A 13,183-nucleotide genomic window follows, 5' to 3' on the forward strand; every position below is an offset into this window, starting at 1 on the left:
AGCTGCTAAGAGAGAACATCAATCGATGATCCAACCTCAGCTTTAGGTCTAATGACCACATCAATGACTAGCACAGCAAATGACATTGGTGCAGTAGTGGCACTTTTATCTTGGGGGGGTAATCAACAGCTACCTAATTGGATTTAAAGCCCACTCAATGGGGGGAAACTCATGTGTAGAACTGTAGACATAGCCAAATATATGTGACTGGAGAGGTCATAGATCTTAGATAAAACGCCAAGAATGTCACATCCCTAGGCTAATGTAATTTCTTACTATGTGCAAAATATGGATCCTTACATTTATAGACGAATATCCCAGTCACCACTCATCAAAGAAGCTTCTTTTGCAACAGACGGAGATTATTACAGAGTTCCATAACTGGTCATATGCAGAGATTGTCTATGAATTGCCGAAATCTAAGTGGAACTTCTACAATGCAACCTCTACATCTAGGGCTCACAGAACATAGAACAAGGGGTAAAGAGAACATTAATGTATCCTTCAGTTCTCATCAGTGACGCTCCCTGATGCAACAGCAGACCAGGAACACAAAAGGTCACAAATGGCCAAAGTATAGAGAACAAGAGTCTGCAGAGTGTTGGTCTTTGGTCAGGACTTCTATACTGAACTCCACCCACCCAGAGCTCAGGGATCATTGCAGAAGAAGGGCCAGAAAAACTGTAAGAGCTGGGGAGGAGGTGCATGACCTTATGGAAACAGAGTCCTACAGGCTCCTGGGACCCTGCTCATATGAACCTACAGCAATGGTGTCAGCATACACAAGACCCATGCAAACTCAAGCAGACAAAAACCCAGCACAAAACTATGTAAATGGGCAGCAGGCCCCAATTTTAGTTGAAGAATTACTGGCAGCTGATTACTTCTGGGTGAGGAAGAGCTGATCTACTTAAAGGAAGGGTAACTAGATAGGCTGACTAGACTCCAGTGGATGAACTTGCATTGAGGGACATCTGGGGACACTAATTTGCCATGATAGGCCTTAAAACAAAGAATAGAATATATGAACTCCAGTGGGGGGTTATGAAAGGGTACCAGTGGGGAAGGGGGTATAAGATGATTAAGATGTTCTATATGAAATACACACAAATTCAATAAAAATTTACAAAAAAAAAAGACTGGCTTCAGACAAATATTAATTTCACTGGAAAATGATGAAATTGGGCTCAGAGATACCATCACACTCTGTTTTTTCCAAAAGGAAGAAATAATTAAAGATACATTGATTCTTGCAATGATACGTACAAAATCTATAATCCATTGATTATGATTTGTAGGCGTGGTGATTCCCTATGGACTTTACGGCATCTTTTGCTTATTCTGAGATATGCTAGATAGAATCTAATTTGCCCTGATCAAAATATGTTTTGGACTTGGGAAAGTTGGGCTATGTGATGTTGCAGAAGATTGTGTTAAAAGATAAAGCCATTGTTGTGTGGATCCATATCAATAATCAAACACTTGAAATACCACAAGCCATCTTTAAATATCAGTCCTGAGTATGGGCATAATTTAAACAACTATCCACTCATATTATTTAAGGAAGATTTTTAGAGCAAAGCTTGTGAGATCTGAAAGTACCTAGTTCCTTTTTCCTGAAGTAGATCCTTTCTCTTATTTGATCAACCAGTTATCTTTCAGAAGTGATTGATTATTTCACAAGGACTGCAGAAAGAAAAAGGAGTTCAGAGATCATTGCCGATGGCTGGTGGTAAGGGGACAGCTCAATGGTTTAAACCACAGGACGTTTTTAGTTTTCAATCCAGGTTCTATCTTCTACTTCATATAATTAATTCATGAAGATGAGCTTCAAGCCTTTTTCTCACTTGTCGTTCTCTGTTTACTGGCTCTTCTGTGTCTTCACATGAGTCTGTCTGCCAGCAGGAACTACTGATTTCTCCAAATGTTCAAAGTCTTCTTGAGCCAGCACTACAGAAAATCAGAAAAAAGTAGGAACACATATTTATTAGCTGCACTGCAATAAGGAGTATTTTGTCCTATAGCACCTGCTTGGAAAACCAAAGAACGCATCATTCTTTCTTTTTTTTTATTGAGCTTTTAAAATTTCATACAATATTTCCCTCTCACATCTAGACCCCTTTCCCCATCCATGCCTCCCCCCAACCAAACCCTATGCACTCTGCCATACATGCTGAGTCCTATTCATTCAGGTGTTTGTACCCAAATGTCCTTCAGTGTAAATGTGTCCACTAGAGTCTAGTCAGACCACCCACTGGTCATGCATAAGTCATACTCTCCCTCACCCAGCAGCAACCAGTCTCAAATAGTTCTCAATCTAGAAGCACCATTCATTCTAGGATTAAGTTCCTTTAAGCTAACAGCCCATATGTGGAAGAAAAATACTTTTTCCATTTCTGGAGTCTTCCTAAAAGAAGTCCCAAAACTCAGGTATGTACTGGAGTGAGGGGGTCAGTTTTGATGTTAGAGTTTTCGTTAGAGGGAACAGAGGATCCTCCTTGGTCAGCCCTCCTGGTTGGTATAGCCAATAAGCCAACAACAGCCCTCACCAGCTGATAAGGCTACAATAGGTCTGCCAATGCTGACTTCATTCGAGAGAGCCACGTTGCATTTTGTCCAGCTGAGATTGCTCTTTCCAAAAATACATACAATTATTGTATGTTAATGAAAAAAGGTTGCGGTAGAGATAACAGTTATCCTAATTTTATCATAAACATTACATACATGTATCAAATTATCACATTATATCCCATGGACTTGTATAATGAAGAGAATTTTTAAAATATGTAAATATACTTAAATGGTTTGAAAAGAGTGCTCGCAGCCCTACAGCTCTCTAGTGTCCCAGAGCCCTAAGCACACACACAAACTCAGTCACCATCCCAAGACCACTCATGGAAGAGATGGTGTCCAATCACCCAGTGCATGTTCTGCCGGGAATTGTGTCTCCTGCCCAAAGTCCACTTCCTGCTGTGGCTGAATTAGCTTTCTCTCCTAGGGAGTCTAATCTGTAGCACAGCTCCTCTGGTGGCATAGGGATAGGCCAGGGTCCAGAAATCAGTGCTGCAGCTGACACCTCAACTTCCTCAGAGCTAAGGGAAAGACCTCAACTGCACTAAACTGCCCAACATCAATTCCTAGGGCCTAACTCACATGATTCTTTGCAGTCCAGTGGTGTCAGCCATAGTCTCCATCAATAATTTAAATATAATTCTACTGTCCTGATCAACATGGGCTTTTTCCCATTACATGTACACTGGGGGTATCTAGAGTCCTTAAGTAAAGTCAGTATATAGAATCCCTCTGATTCAGTCTCTACTGCATCAGGAGGAACCCCTCTGCCATGAAAGTACAGCTTGATGATTCTGGAAGTCCTCCTAGAGGTCCTTAACTTTCCATGCAAAGCATTCTTCTCAATATTCACAGTAGTCACAGCTGTTACAGATACTCGGGGTGCAGCTGTTTGCCCTCATGGCCACCTCCAAAGTTTCAACGATACCCTACTGTCAGCCACATGGACAATGGCCACTAGGGACATGATACTGTGAGGCTACCTGGTCAGGGTCCTACATTTGACAAGGCCCCTGGAGACTCCCAGCAATGGCACTTCAAGCACTGCCACACTGAAGGAGCCGCTTTTCATCAGTACCAACTCCAGAAGCCTGAACTAATGGCCCTTCATCTGCAGGAGCTCTTACACTTTATCCCTGTCTCTCTTTAGCTCTCTCCTTCAGATGCAGGCCAACACACCTGGGGACAGTTACAGATGCACACTCAGCTTTGCCAGGCTCGTTTTGTAAAATTCCTGCAGTGTGATTCACTCTATTTGAGAGCATCTTCATGTATAGCCAGCGCCCTAGTCATCCATGGAAACTGAGCTTGACAGGCCCATTTACTACCCTCTGGACATGCCAGTGCTTGCCTGACGCCAGCGTTGCCCAGAGGTCAGCATGTGGCCACATTTACTTTATGGCTTAGGGGTGGCTATGAACTTGGAAGCTCTGGAGAGAGGCTGAGAGCAGGTAGGACCTGACACTTCAGCAGGACTAAAATCATTCCCTGAAGATCAGTGTGATTAAATGGGAAGCCACCAGAATCATTCCTGAGGAAAAGGAGTGTTTACCTCAGAGCTCAGTTACAGAATTTCTAGTTCCCTCCATTTCACCACCAAATACCCCTTTGTACCTTTAGTACCAATGTTCTCCTGCAGGGATAAATAGGCTAAATAACATAAGAGTTTGTGAGAAGAGAAAAACTCTTCTAGGAAACAAGACCTGTGTGTAATGAGAGCCTCTTCCACAGGCCAGAGCATTCTGAGAATTGCAAGTTTCTTGCAGGAAAAAATTTCACCTTTCTAAAATCCATGAAAGGGAACCCGTCAGCTCTACTGCTGAGGAGTCAATTAATGAAACTGAAGTCCCACAAACTGCCAAATGCCAGTTCCAAATGAAAGAACGTGAATGCTCATTTCTATATGACCTCTTTTCCCCGTTTTAAAATCCGGCAGACTGGTGGGAAGTAACTATGCTGACTGAGCAGAAATTAACAAGGAAGAGGAGGAGTTCAAGGACAACCTCAGCCATTTAAAGTTTGCCATTTCTCATCTTTACTCCTCAAAGCACCGCTTTTGAACACGCTCATCTTTTACTTTCTCACCCACTTTTTGTCTCATCTTTCACTTTTTATCCACACCTGTATTTCCCAAATGCCTTCAATACCTTCCTCCAAAGGGGTGTGTTTAGAAGGAGAAACTACTTTGAAGTCCATGGATATGGCCGTCTACTGAGGAAATCTGGCCTTTCAAGAAGTTCCAAAGACACAGCATGATTCCATCTCTAAGTTCTCAGTTTAGTGCCTGGCATAGAGGAATACCAAGTGGGTAGCCAGGGAGAACGCTGGCCACTGCCATGCTCACAGGCTGTCAGTCAAATGCCAACCCCAAGACTGCTTAAGCACACCCCTTCAGCTCTAAGCTTTTCCCAACAGGTTACCCAGGTGGGGAGGATCAGAGTCTCGGATTTCTTCTCCATTTTCCATCTTCATAACCCTCTATTAAACTGTAATTGCTAGTCTAACAATTATCTTTTTCTTTCTGCCATCTTACAAATTAATTTATTAAACTACCTTCCCAAATAAGTGAAAGAAATAGCAGGGAGCAGAAAAATTAAAAAATGCTAGCCTCCTGTGGAGAGGTTTAAGAATAAAGAATACAGCTAGGTGGGCTGAAAGGAGGAAACAAATGAATTTCCATTATTTACCACCATAACCAATTAAGTAGGGATTAAATGCTCATAATAGGTATGTATTATCTTTGGATTTTTAAACATGCAAAGCCTGAAGTACAGAAAGTTTAACCGTTTGTCTTACCACTGACTGGAGAGCCAAGAGTGAAAGTCAAGATGACCAAGTCAGTCTGCCTCGGTACCTTCCGTGAATCTGACCCACCACTTATTTCATTTCCCAGGAAGCCACAGCTGACTCTAGTTGGATACATCTGCAATCAAATGCCTTGAAATAATCATTAGACATAACTAGCATGATAATACTATGCAATCCTTGTAGCTGCTGCCGTACCTGACACTATGCTGGGCACTTTACTGAGACTATCTCAGAGAGAAAATGATACCGACAGAAGCCACTGCTGCTCAGTGGCATTTCATCTCTTTCTTGAAACCCCAATGTGTGTGCAGGTTCCAGAATCAATTTATTCACTGACCCAGAAACTACTGTGTGTGTGTGTGTGTGTGTGTGTGTGTGTGTGTGTGTGTGTATCAAGCCCCTTACTTTATCTTAGTGAATTCTATGGCTTCTAGTGATGACAATAAAAGTTCTCTGGTCACCCTCAAGCACAGCCATGTCCAATCCAGTCAAACTCTCTGGAGTTCAGTCCGTTCCTAAGAGTAGCAAATCTAAATTTGTTAAAGTTCAAACAATCCCTTTGTCCTTCAAAGGAAGTTCTTTTTCCCTGTGTTCTGCCAGCTCTGGGCTGAGTGCATCACAGATTCGAGTCTGGATGCATATGCCAGATACAAGGTCAAACTGGTCCAGGGACACTTAAAGTTCCTTTCGCTTGACAGAAGGAACAAGACCTGCAGGGGGAGAGAGAAAGAGAGAGAAGGGAGAGAGAGAGAGAGAGAGAGAGAGAGAGAGAGAGAGAGAGAGAGAGAATATCATCTCCTAAGAAGCTATCAGTCCCCTTGAGTGGTCTCATGCACTCTCTGCCTTCTCTCTTGCATACTGGGAAGTTGGCATCTCACATTTTATTTTCATGCTGGGGTCTCCAGTTGTGACAGAAGAGAATCTTCTGGAGGCTGATCACACTCCAATGAGGATACACATTCACATTCTCATCTTCTCCCATCACTCATACCTTCTAAAAAAGTCTATGCTTTCAGGCCAGTGAGATGGTTCCATGGGTAAAGCACTTGCCCTGCAAGCCTGAAGAAATGAGTTCAATTCCCAGAACCCACATGAAGGCAGAAGGAGAGAACACACACACACACACACACACACACACACACACACACACACACCATGCCATGTACACATAGGCATACTAATAACAATAATACATTTTTAATTTAAAAAGGAAATTCTATGCTTTGGGGAAATCAGTGCTCTTGCACTGGCAGGCTCCTGGGTGGTAAATAGACCACTCCTCTCTGGTTCTTACATATCAGGGCTGGGTCCTTCCTGGGGGTTAGATTAAGCCTGATGGGCATTCATACTTTTTATTTTTTATAGTCATTCCCTCCCCTCCCTACTTCAGCAATGTCTGTGTTATTGCAAAGTTGCACTGAAACAAAGTTTATAATCATTTCAAAATTCTTTGGAAATGTCTGAAGAATCTAGGCTTGCCAATAAATCTGCTTTCAAAGAAATACTACTTCTTGGTTGGGGAGATAGCTCAGTCAAAGTTTGATCCCCAGAATCCACATTAAGAAAAAGCACTGGGCAGGTAGAGGCAGGTGGATCCCTGAGCCTTGCTATTCAGTCAGTCTAGCCTAATTGGTGAGCTCCGGGTCAGTAAGAGACCCTGAGGTTGATGTCTGCACTTACACACACACACACACACACACACACACAATTCTTTGTCCTTGTCTAGTCATCTCTTCCAGACTTAAATAGTACTGTTTAAGGCTTTGCTTTTCTTCTCTTAAAGGAAAATATGAAGCTCATAGATCCCGGGGATAGTTTTCATTTAGAATAGGTACAGGAATAATATTTTAGAAGTGCATTTTCTCATTATTCTCAGCAATACAAATATATCAAACTTCAACTGTCTCATAGCGACTTCTTCAGTGATCATAGGCTGGAGAACAATGGTCAACTTGCATCCTGAGTTCTTGACATTCAATCCAACAGATTTAGCTAAATTTTATTTTTAAAAGAACTGGTGAACAATTGTTCACTAAAATTTCATTAATCCCTCTCATTTATCTCCAGAGATTACTATGAGAATTAAAGGCAATATTATGAACATCCACAATTTTTAATGTATAAACATTATAATTTAATTAAATGTCAATGTGTGTTATAGATAATGCTCTGGATATGCATGGCCAAACACCCTTACAGAAGGGGCCAAGATCTTGACCTGTTTAAGTCAAATTGCCTGCATCCCTATCTCCACTGGTATGCCTCTGAGCAATCGTGACCACTCAGGAGGTTGCCTTCATGATGAAAAGCTGTGTACTGACCTATAAGTTCCTCAATGGCACAACTGGGTGCTGAAAAATTTCTATTTAATAGATTCTATGCTGGGGCACCATCTATGGTAGTTTTTGATAAATGATGCCTGTTTGCAGAATACCATTAAAATGTGTTCGCTTCTACTTCTGAAAGCATGTTAAGGGAGTAGGACCTCCAATGAGCAGACAGAGAGGCCATTAAGTGTATCCTCTGGAGGCAGCTTGGAGGGCTGTGGCACACGCATGGGTTCATGTATGTACCAGCTTTGCAGCACTGGTTCTTCTTACCACCCAAACCATGAGGTAAATGTTCTTCTTCAGAATCTCTGGTTCAAACAATCTTCATACGTAAAAGTCCTCATCACTATTTAGAATGATCTTGGGACTGGAGAGATGGCTCAGTGGCTAAAAGCATGTACTGTTCTTGCAAAGGACCCAAGCTCAGTTCCCATAACCACGTATAACTCCAGTTCCAGGGAATCCAGTGCCTTCTGGCCTCTGGGGGCACCTGCACTCATAGGCACATACCCAGACATACAAATGTACACATAATTTTTAAAATAACAAAAAAATCTTAAAATGATCTTGTTCCTTTGTTATTTGTTCTCTACCTCCCCACTGATGTTAAAATTCAACAGCGTGGGGACTCTGACCTTGTTCATGGCTGTATATCTGAGACCCAGAATAAGATCTGGTACATGGGAGAAATAATCAATACAGTTCCAGTCTTTCACAGAGGAACCAGGAGCAGTTGCTCCTCCTAGGCCTTGAGTCCTCACCCATGGCATCTGAGCACATGTAAACATTCCCAAGGTTTCATTTAAGTCTGAAAGACCACAATCCTTCAAGGCATTACTATCACTGTATTAATTAACTATCAATCTTTGTGTAGTCTTACTTTTCATAAATTTAGATTTAGTGAACTTAAAGTATTAAAATATATTGAAATGTTTTATATTATATAATAGTTCATATATTAAAAAGAACATAAGCACAGTCAATATTAATATACTAAGTGTATTTAAAACTTTTTCTTAATAAGTACAAATTGCTGGTAAAAATAAGTCATTATTGGCTTTCTGGGGCCACCATCTTTCATCAGTAAGTTTGGCGGCACCCACTGAATCTTGACTCCCCCAGCCTCATTCACCGTCCCAGCTCCCCCATCCCATCTCTCCTCCTAGCATGGGCATTGGCACATTCTTTCTCTTGGCACCTCAGACCTCTGGACTGACCTCTTGGCCCAGACTCCCCACTGCTTCCTTATCCTTTGCATCCAGACCAACCCAATTCCTCCCTCTAGTCCCCAGGAGCCCTCAGGGCCTCTTCCCACTCCCCCCCCCCTTTGCATCCCTGGGAGACCCAGCCCCCCCCCCAGCTTCCTGGACAGCATCTTTCCTGAGTAAATACGGCTGTGCCCACTGCTCCTTGACTCCCTCAGCCTCATTCACCCTCCCAGCTCCCCCACTCCATCTCTCCTCCTAGGTTGGACACTGGCCCATTTCTTCTTTTGGCACTCCAGACCTCTGTACTGACCTCTTGGCCCAGACTCCCCACTGCTTCCTGAACCTTTGCACCCAGACCAACCCAATTGCTTAGTCTATTCCCCAGGAGCCCTTAGGGCCTGTTCCTTACCCCCCTCCCCTCGCCTTTGCATGCCTGAAGCAGGCCCTGGTCCCAGGCCAGCCCAGTCCCCAAATTCCTGAGGCCAGCATCTTTCCTGGAGGGATCTGGACCTTGGAGAAAGCCTGAGAATATCTGATCCTCATCCAACTTGGGCCTCTGTGGGAACTCCTGAGCAGCAAGACAAAAGCCATTTGGACCCTCCAATATAGACTCAAAAGAGAGAACCTAAGCCTACACCAACCAGCTTTTCATGCTCAACAAGGCACTCTATTTTTTTGTTTACAAAAAGAAGCAGACCTAAACTCAACAAAGGAAGTCTTTAGCCTCATATAGCAATCAGAAACTACAAAAGAAATCCATTTGTCAAAGTCACAGCAAAAAAATAATAACATGAAAAACCCAAATAATATATTCTCACCAAGTACCAACAGTCCTATAGAGGAATACAAGAACCCCCTAGATATACTACATGACATGGAGTTCAAAAGAGCAATTATAAACATGATGAAAGATTTCAATGAATTTAAAGAACATTTAACCAAAGATATCAAAGAAATGAAAGAAGATAGGAATAAACTTCTGAATGAATTCAGAAAAGAGTTAGAAATATTGAAGAATACTGAGGCTGAAATGAAGAAGGAAGTGAAATGCTCAATAAGCCAATTAGAAATGACAGGAGAAAGCCTCACCAATAGGATGAATGAAATGGAAAACAGAATATCAAGGCTGGAAGATAAAGTGGGCAAATTAGACCACTCAAGCAAAGATTATGAAAAATTTCAGAAAACATGAGAATGGAATATGTAGGAATTGTGTGACACCATAAAAAGACCAAACTTATGAATTATAGACATACAGGAAGGAAAAGAATCTCAGGATAATGGTAAGGACCAGATTTTCAACAGGATTGTCAAAGAAAATTTCCCAAAGTTAAAGAAAGACATGTCCATACAAATACAAGAAGCAACCAAATAGACAACCAAGTAGAACACCAAATGACAGGACCAGAAAAGAAATTCTCCATGGCACATCATAGTAAAAACACTTAACATATAGAAAAAAGAGAATACTGAAAGCTGCAAAAGAAAATGAACAAGTCACAAATGAAGGAAAACCCATCAGGACTACAGCTGACTTTTCAGTGCAAACTATGAAAGCCAGAAGAGCCTGGACCAAAGTATCACCATTTCTAAATGACCACAGATGCCAACCCAGATTACTATACCACTATACCCAACCAAAATGTCTATTATAGTTGAAGGGGAAAGAAAAATCTTCCATGACATAAACAGGCTGAAAGAATTCGTGTCCACAAAACCAGCCCTTCAGAGAGTTCTTGAAGCAATGCAAAGAGCTGAAGAAAGGAATGACTATACCCAAGGGGTTGTGGAAAGAAATTCAATGAAGGTATAATTGTGGAAATGCACAGTTACACCAAGAATGGGAAGAGAAATCAAATGACAGGAATCAACACACATCTTTCATTAAAATCTTTCAATATCAATGGACTGAACTCCCCAGTCAAAAGACACAGACTAGTTGAGTGGATCAAGAAACAAAACCCACCTTTTGGTGTCTGCAAGAAACTCATCTTACTTTTGAGGACATGCACTACCTTAAGGAGAAAGAATGGAAAAAAAATATACAAAGCAAATGTTATTTTTAAAAAAAGCAGGTGCTGCAATTCTAATATCTGACAAAACAGACTTCAAACTAGAACTAATCAGAAGACATAAAGAGGGTGACTTCATTCTGATCAAAGGAACAATTGACCAAGAAGATATTACAATCATGATCATATATTCACCAAACTCTGGTGCACCCAACTTCATTAAAACAGTACTACAGGACTTTAAAACTCAGCTTAATCCCAACTCACTAATAGTAGGGGACTTCAACACCCCATTGTCTCCATTAGATAGGTTAACAGGACAGAGAATTAACAGAGAGACAACTGAATTAAATAATACCATCAAATGGACCTAACAGACATCTACTGAATATTCCAACCAAGCACCAAAGAATATACTTTCTATTTACTGCCCCATGGAACTTTCTCCAAAATTGAACATATACTGGGGCACAAAATAAACCTCAACAAATACAAAAAGATTGAAATAATTCCATGCATTCTATCTGAACACAATGAAATAAAGCTTAAAATCAACACAAATAGAAACCCTAGTAACTACATGAACACATGGAGATTAAACAACACACTCCTCATGATGAATGGGTCAAAGGAGAAAAAAAGAAAGAAATAAAAGTATTCATGGAACTAAGTGAAAGGACTATACAACACAACAAAACTTCTGGGACATGTTGAAAACAGTCCTTAGAGAGAAGTTTATAGCTCTAAGTGCCTTCATTAAAAAAAAAATCAGAAAGAACACAAATAAATGACTTAACATTGCAACTCAAGACACTTGAAAAGCAACAACAAATGAAACCCAACCCCAGAAAACAAGAAGAAATAACAAAAATCAGAGTAAAAATTAATGAAATAGAAACAGAGAAAACAATACAAAGAATCAACGAATCCAAGAGCTGGTTCTTTGAAAAGATAAACAAGATTGACAGACCGCTAGCCCAGTTAATCTAAAGAAAGAAAGAACACCTCCAAATCAGTAAAATCAGAGATGAAAGGGGAAACATCACAATAGACACCAAAAAGATCTAAAACATTATAAGGAATATTTTAAAAAACCTATATGCTACTAAATTTGAAAACCTAAAAGAAATGGGCAGGTGTCTAAAAGCATGGGAACCACCAAAACTAACCAGCTTAAACAGACCCATAACACGTAGGAAATTGAAACAGTGATACAAAACCTCCTGACTAAAAAAATCCCAGGACCAGATGAATTTACAGCAGAATTCTACCAGACATTTAAAGAAGATTTATATCTAATACTACTTAATTTATTCAAAAAGATAGAAATGAAAGGAAAATTTCCAAATTCCTTCTATGAAACCAGCATCACTCTAACATCAAAACCAGGTAAAGATACAACCAAAAAAGAAAACTATAGACCCATATCCTTAATGAACATAGATGCAAAAATTCTCAACAAAATACTTGAAATCCACATACAGATACACATCAAAAAGATCATCCATTATGATCAAGTAGGCTTTATTCCAAAGATGCAGGGATGGTTCAGTATACGTAAGTCAATAAACGTCATAAATCATATAAGTGGATTCAAAGACAAGAACCATATTGTTATCCCAATAGATGCAGAGGCCTTTGACAAAATTCAACATGCATTTATGTTCAAAGTCCTAGAGGGAATTGGACTAGAGGGAACATACCTCAACATAATTAAAGCCATGTATAACAAACCCACAGCCACCATCATTCTAAATGGAGAAAAACTGGAAGCATTCCTATTAAAACTAGGAACCAGACAAGGCTGTCCACTATCCCCACTTCTCTTTAACATAGTGCTTGAAACTCTTGCAAGAGCAATAAGACAAGAGAAGGAAATCAAAGGAGCAATAATTGGAAAAGAAGAGATCAAATTATCCCTTTTTGCAGACGATATGTTATCGTATCTAAGAGATCACAAAAATTCCACCAGAAAATTCCTAGAAATGATTAACACTTTCAGTAAAGTGGCAGGTTACAAAATTAATCTACAAAAGTCTGTAGCCTTTCTATATACCAATAGCAAGCAAAGAAAGAAAGAATACATGGAAACACTCCCTTTCACAATAGCAACAACAACAAAAAAATATCTTGGAATAAACCTGACCAAAGACATCAAAGACGTCTATAATGAAAATTTTAAATCTTTAAAGAAAGAGATTGAGGAAGACATCAGAAGATGGAAGGACCTCCCATGCTCGTGGATTGGAAGAAT

The sequence above is a fragment of the Nannospalax galili genome, unplaced genomic scaffold, assembly GCF_000622305.1.
Source record: "Nannospalax galili isolate Female #2095 unplaced genomic scaffold, S.galili_v1.0 scaffold490, whole genome shotgun sequence".
NCBI classification, from domain to species: domain Eukaryota; kingdom Metazoa; phylum Chordata; class Mammalia; order Rodentia; family Spalacidae; genus Nannospalax; species Nannospalax galili.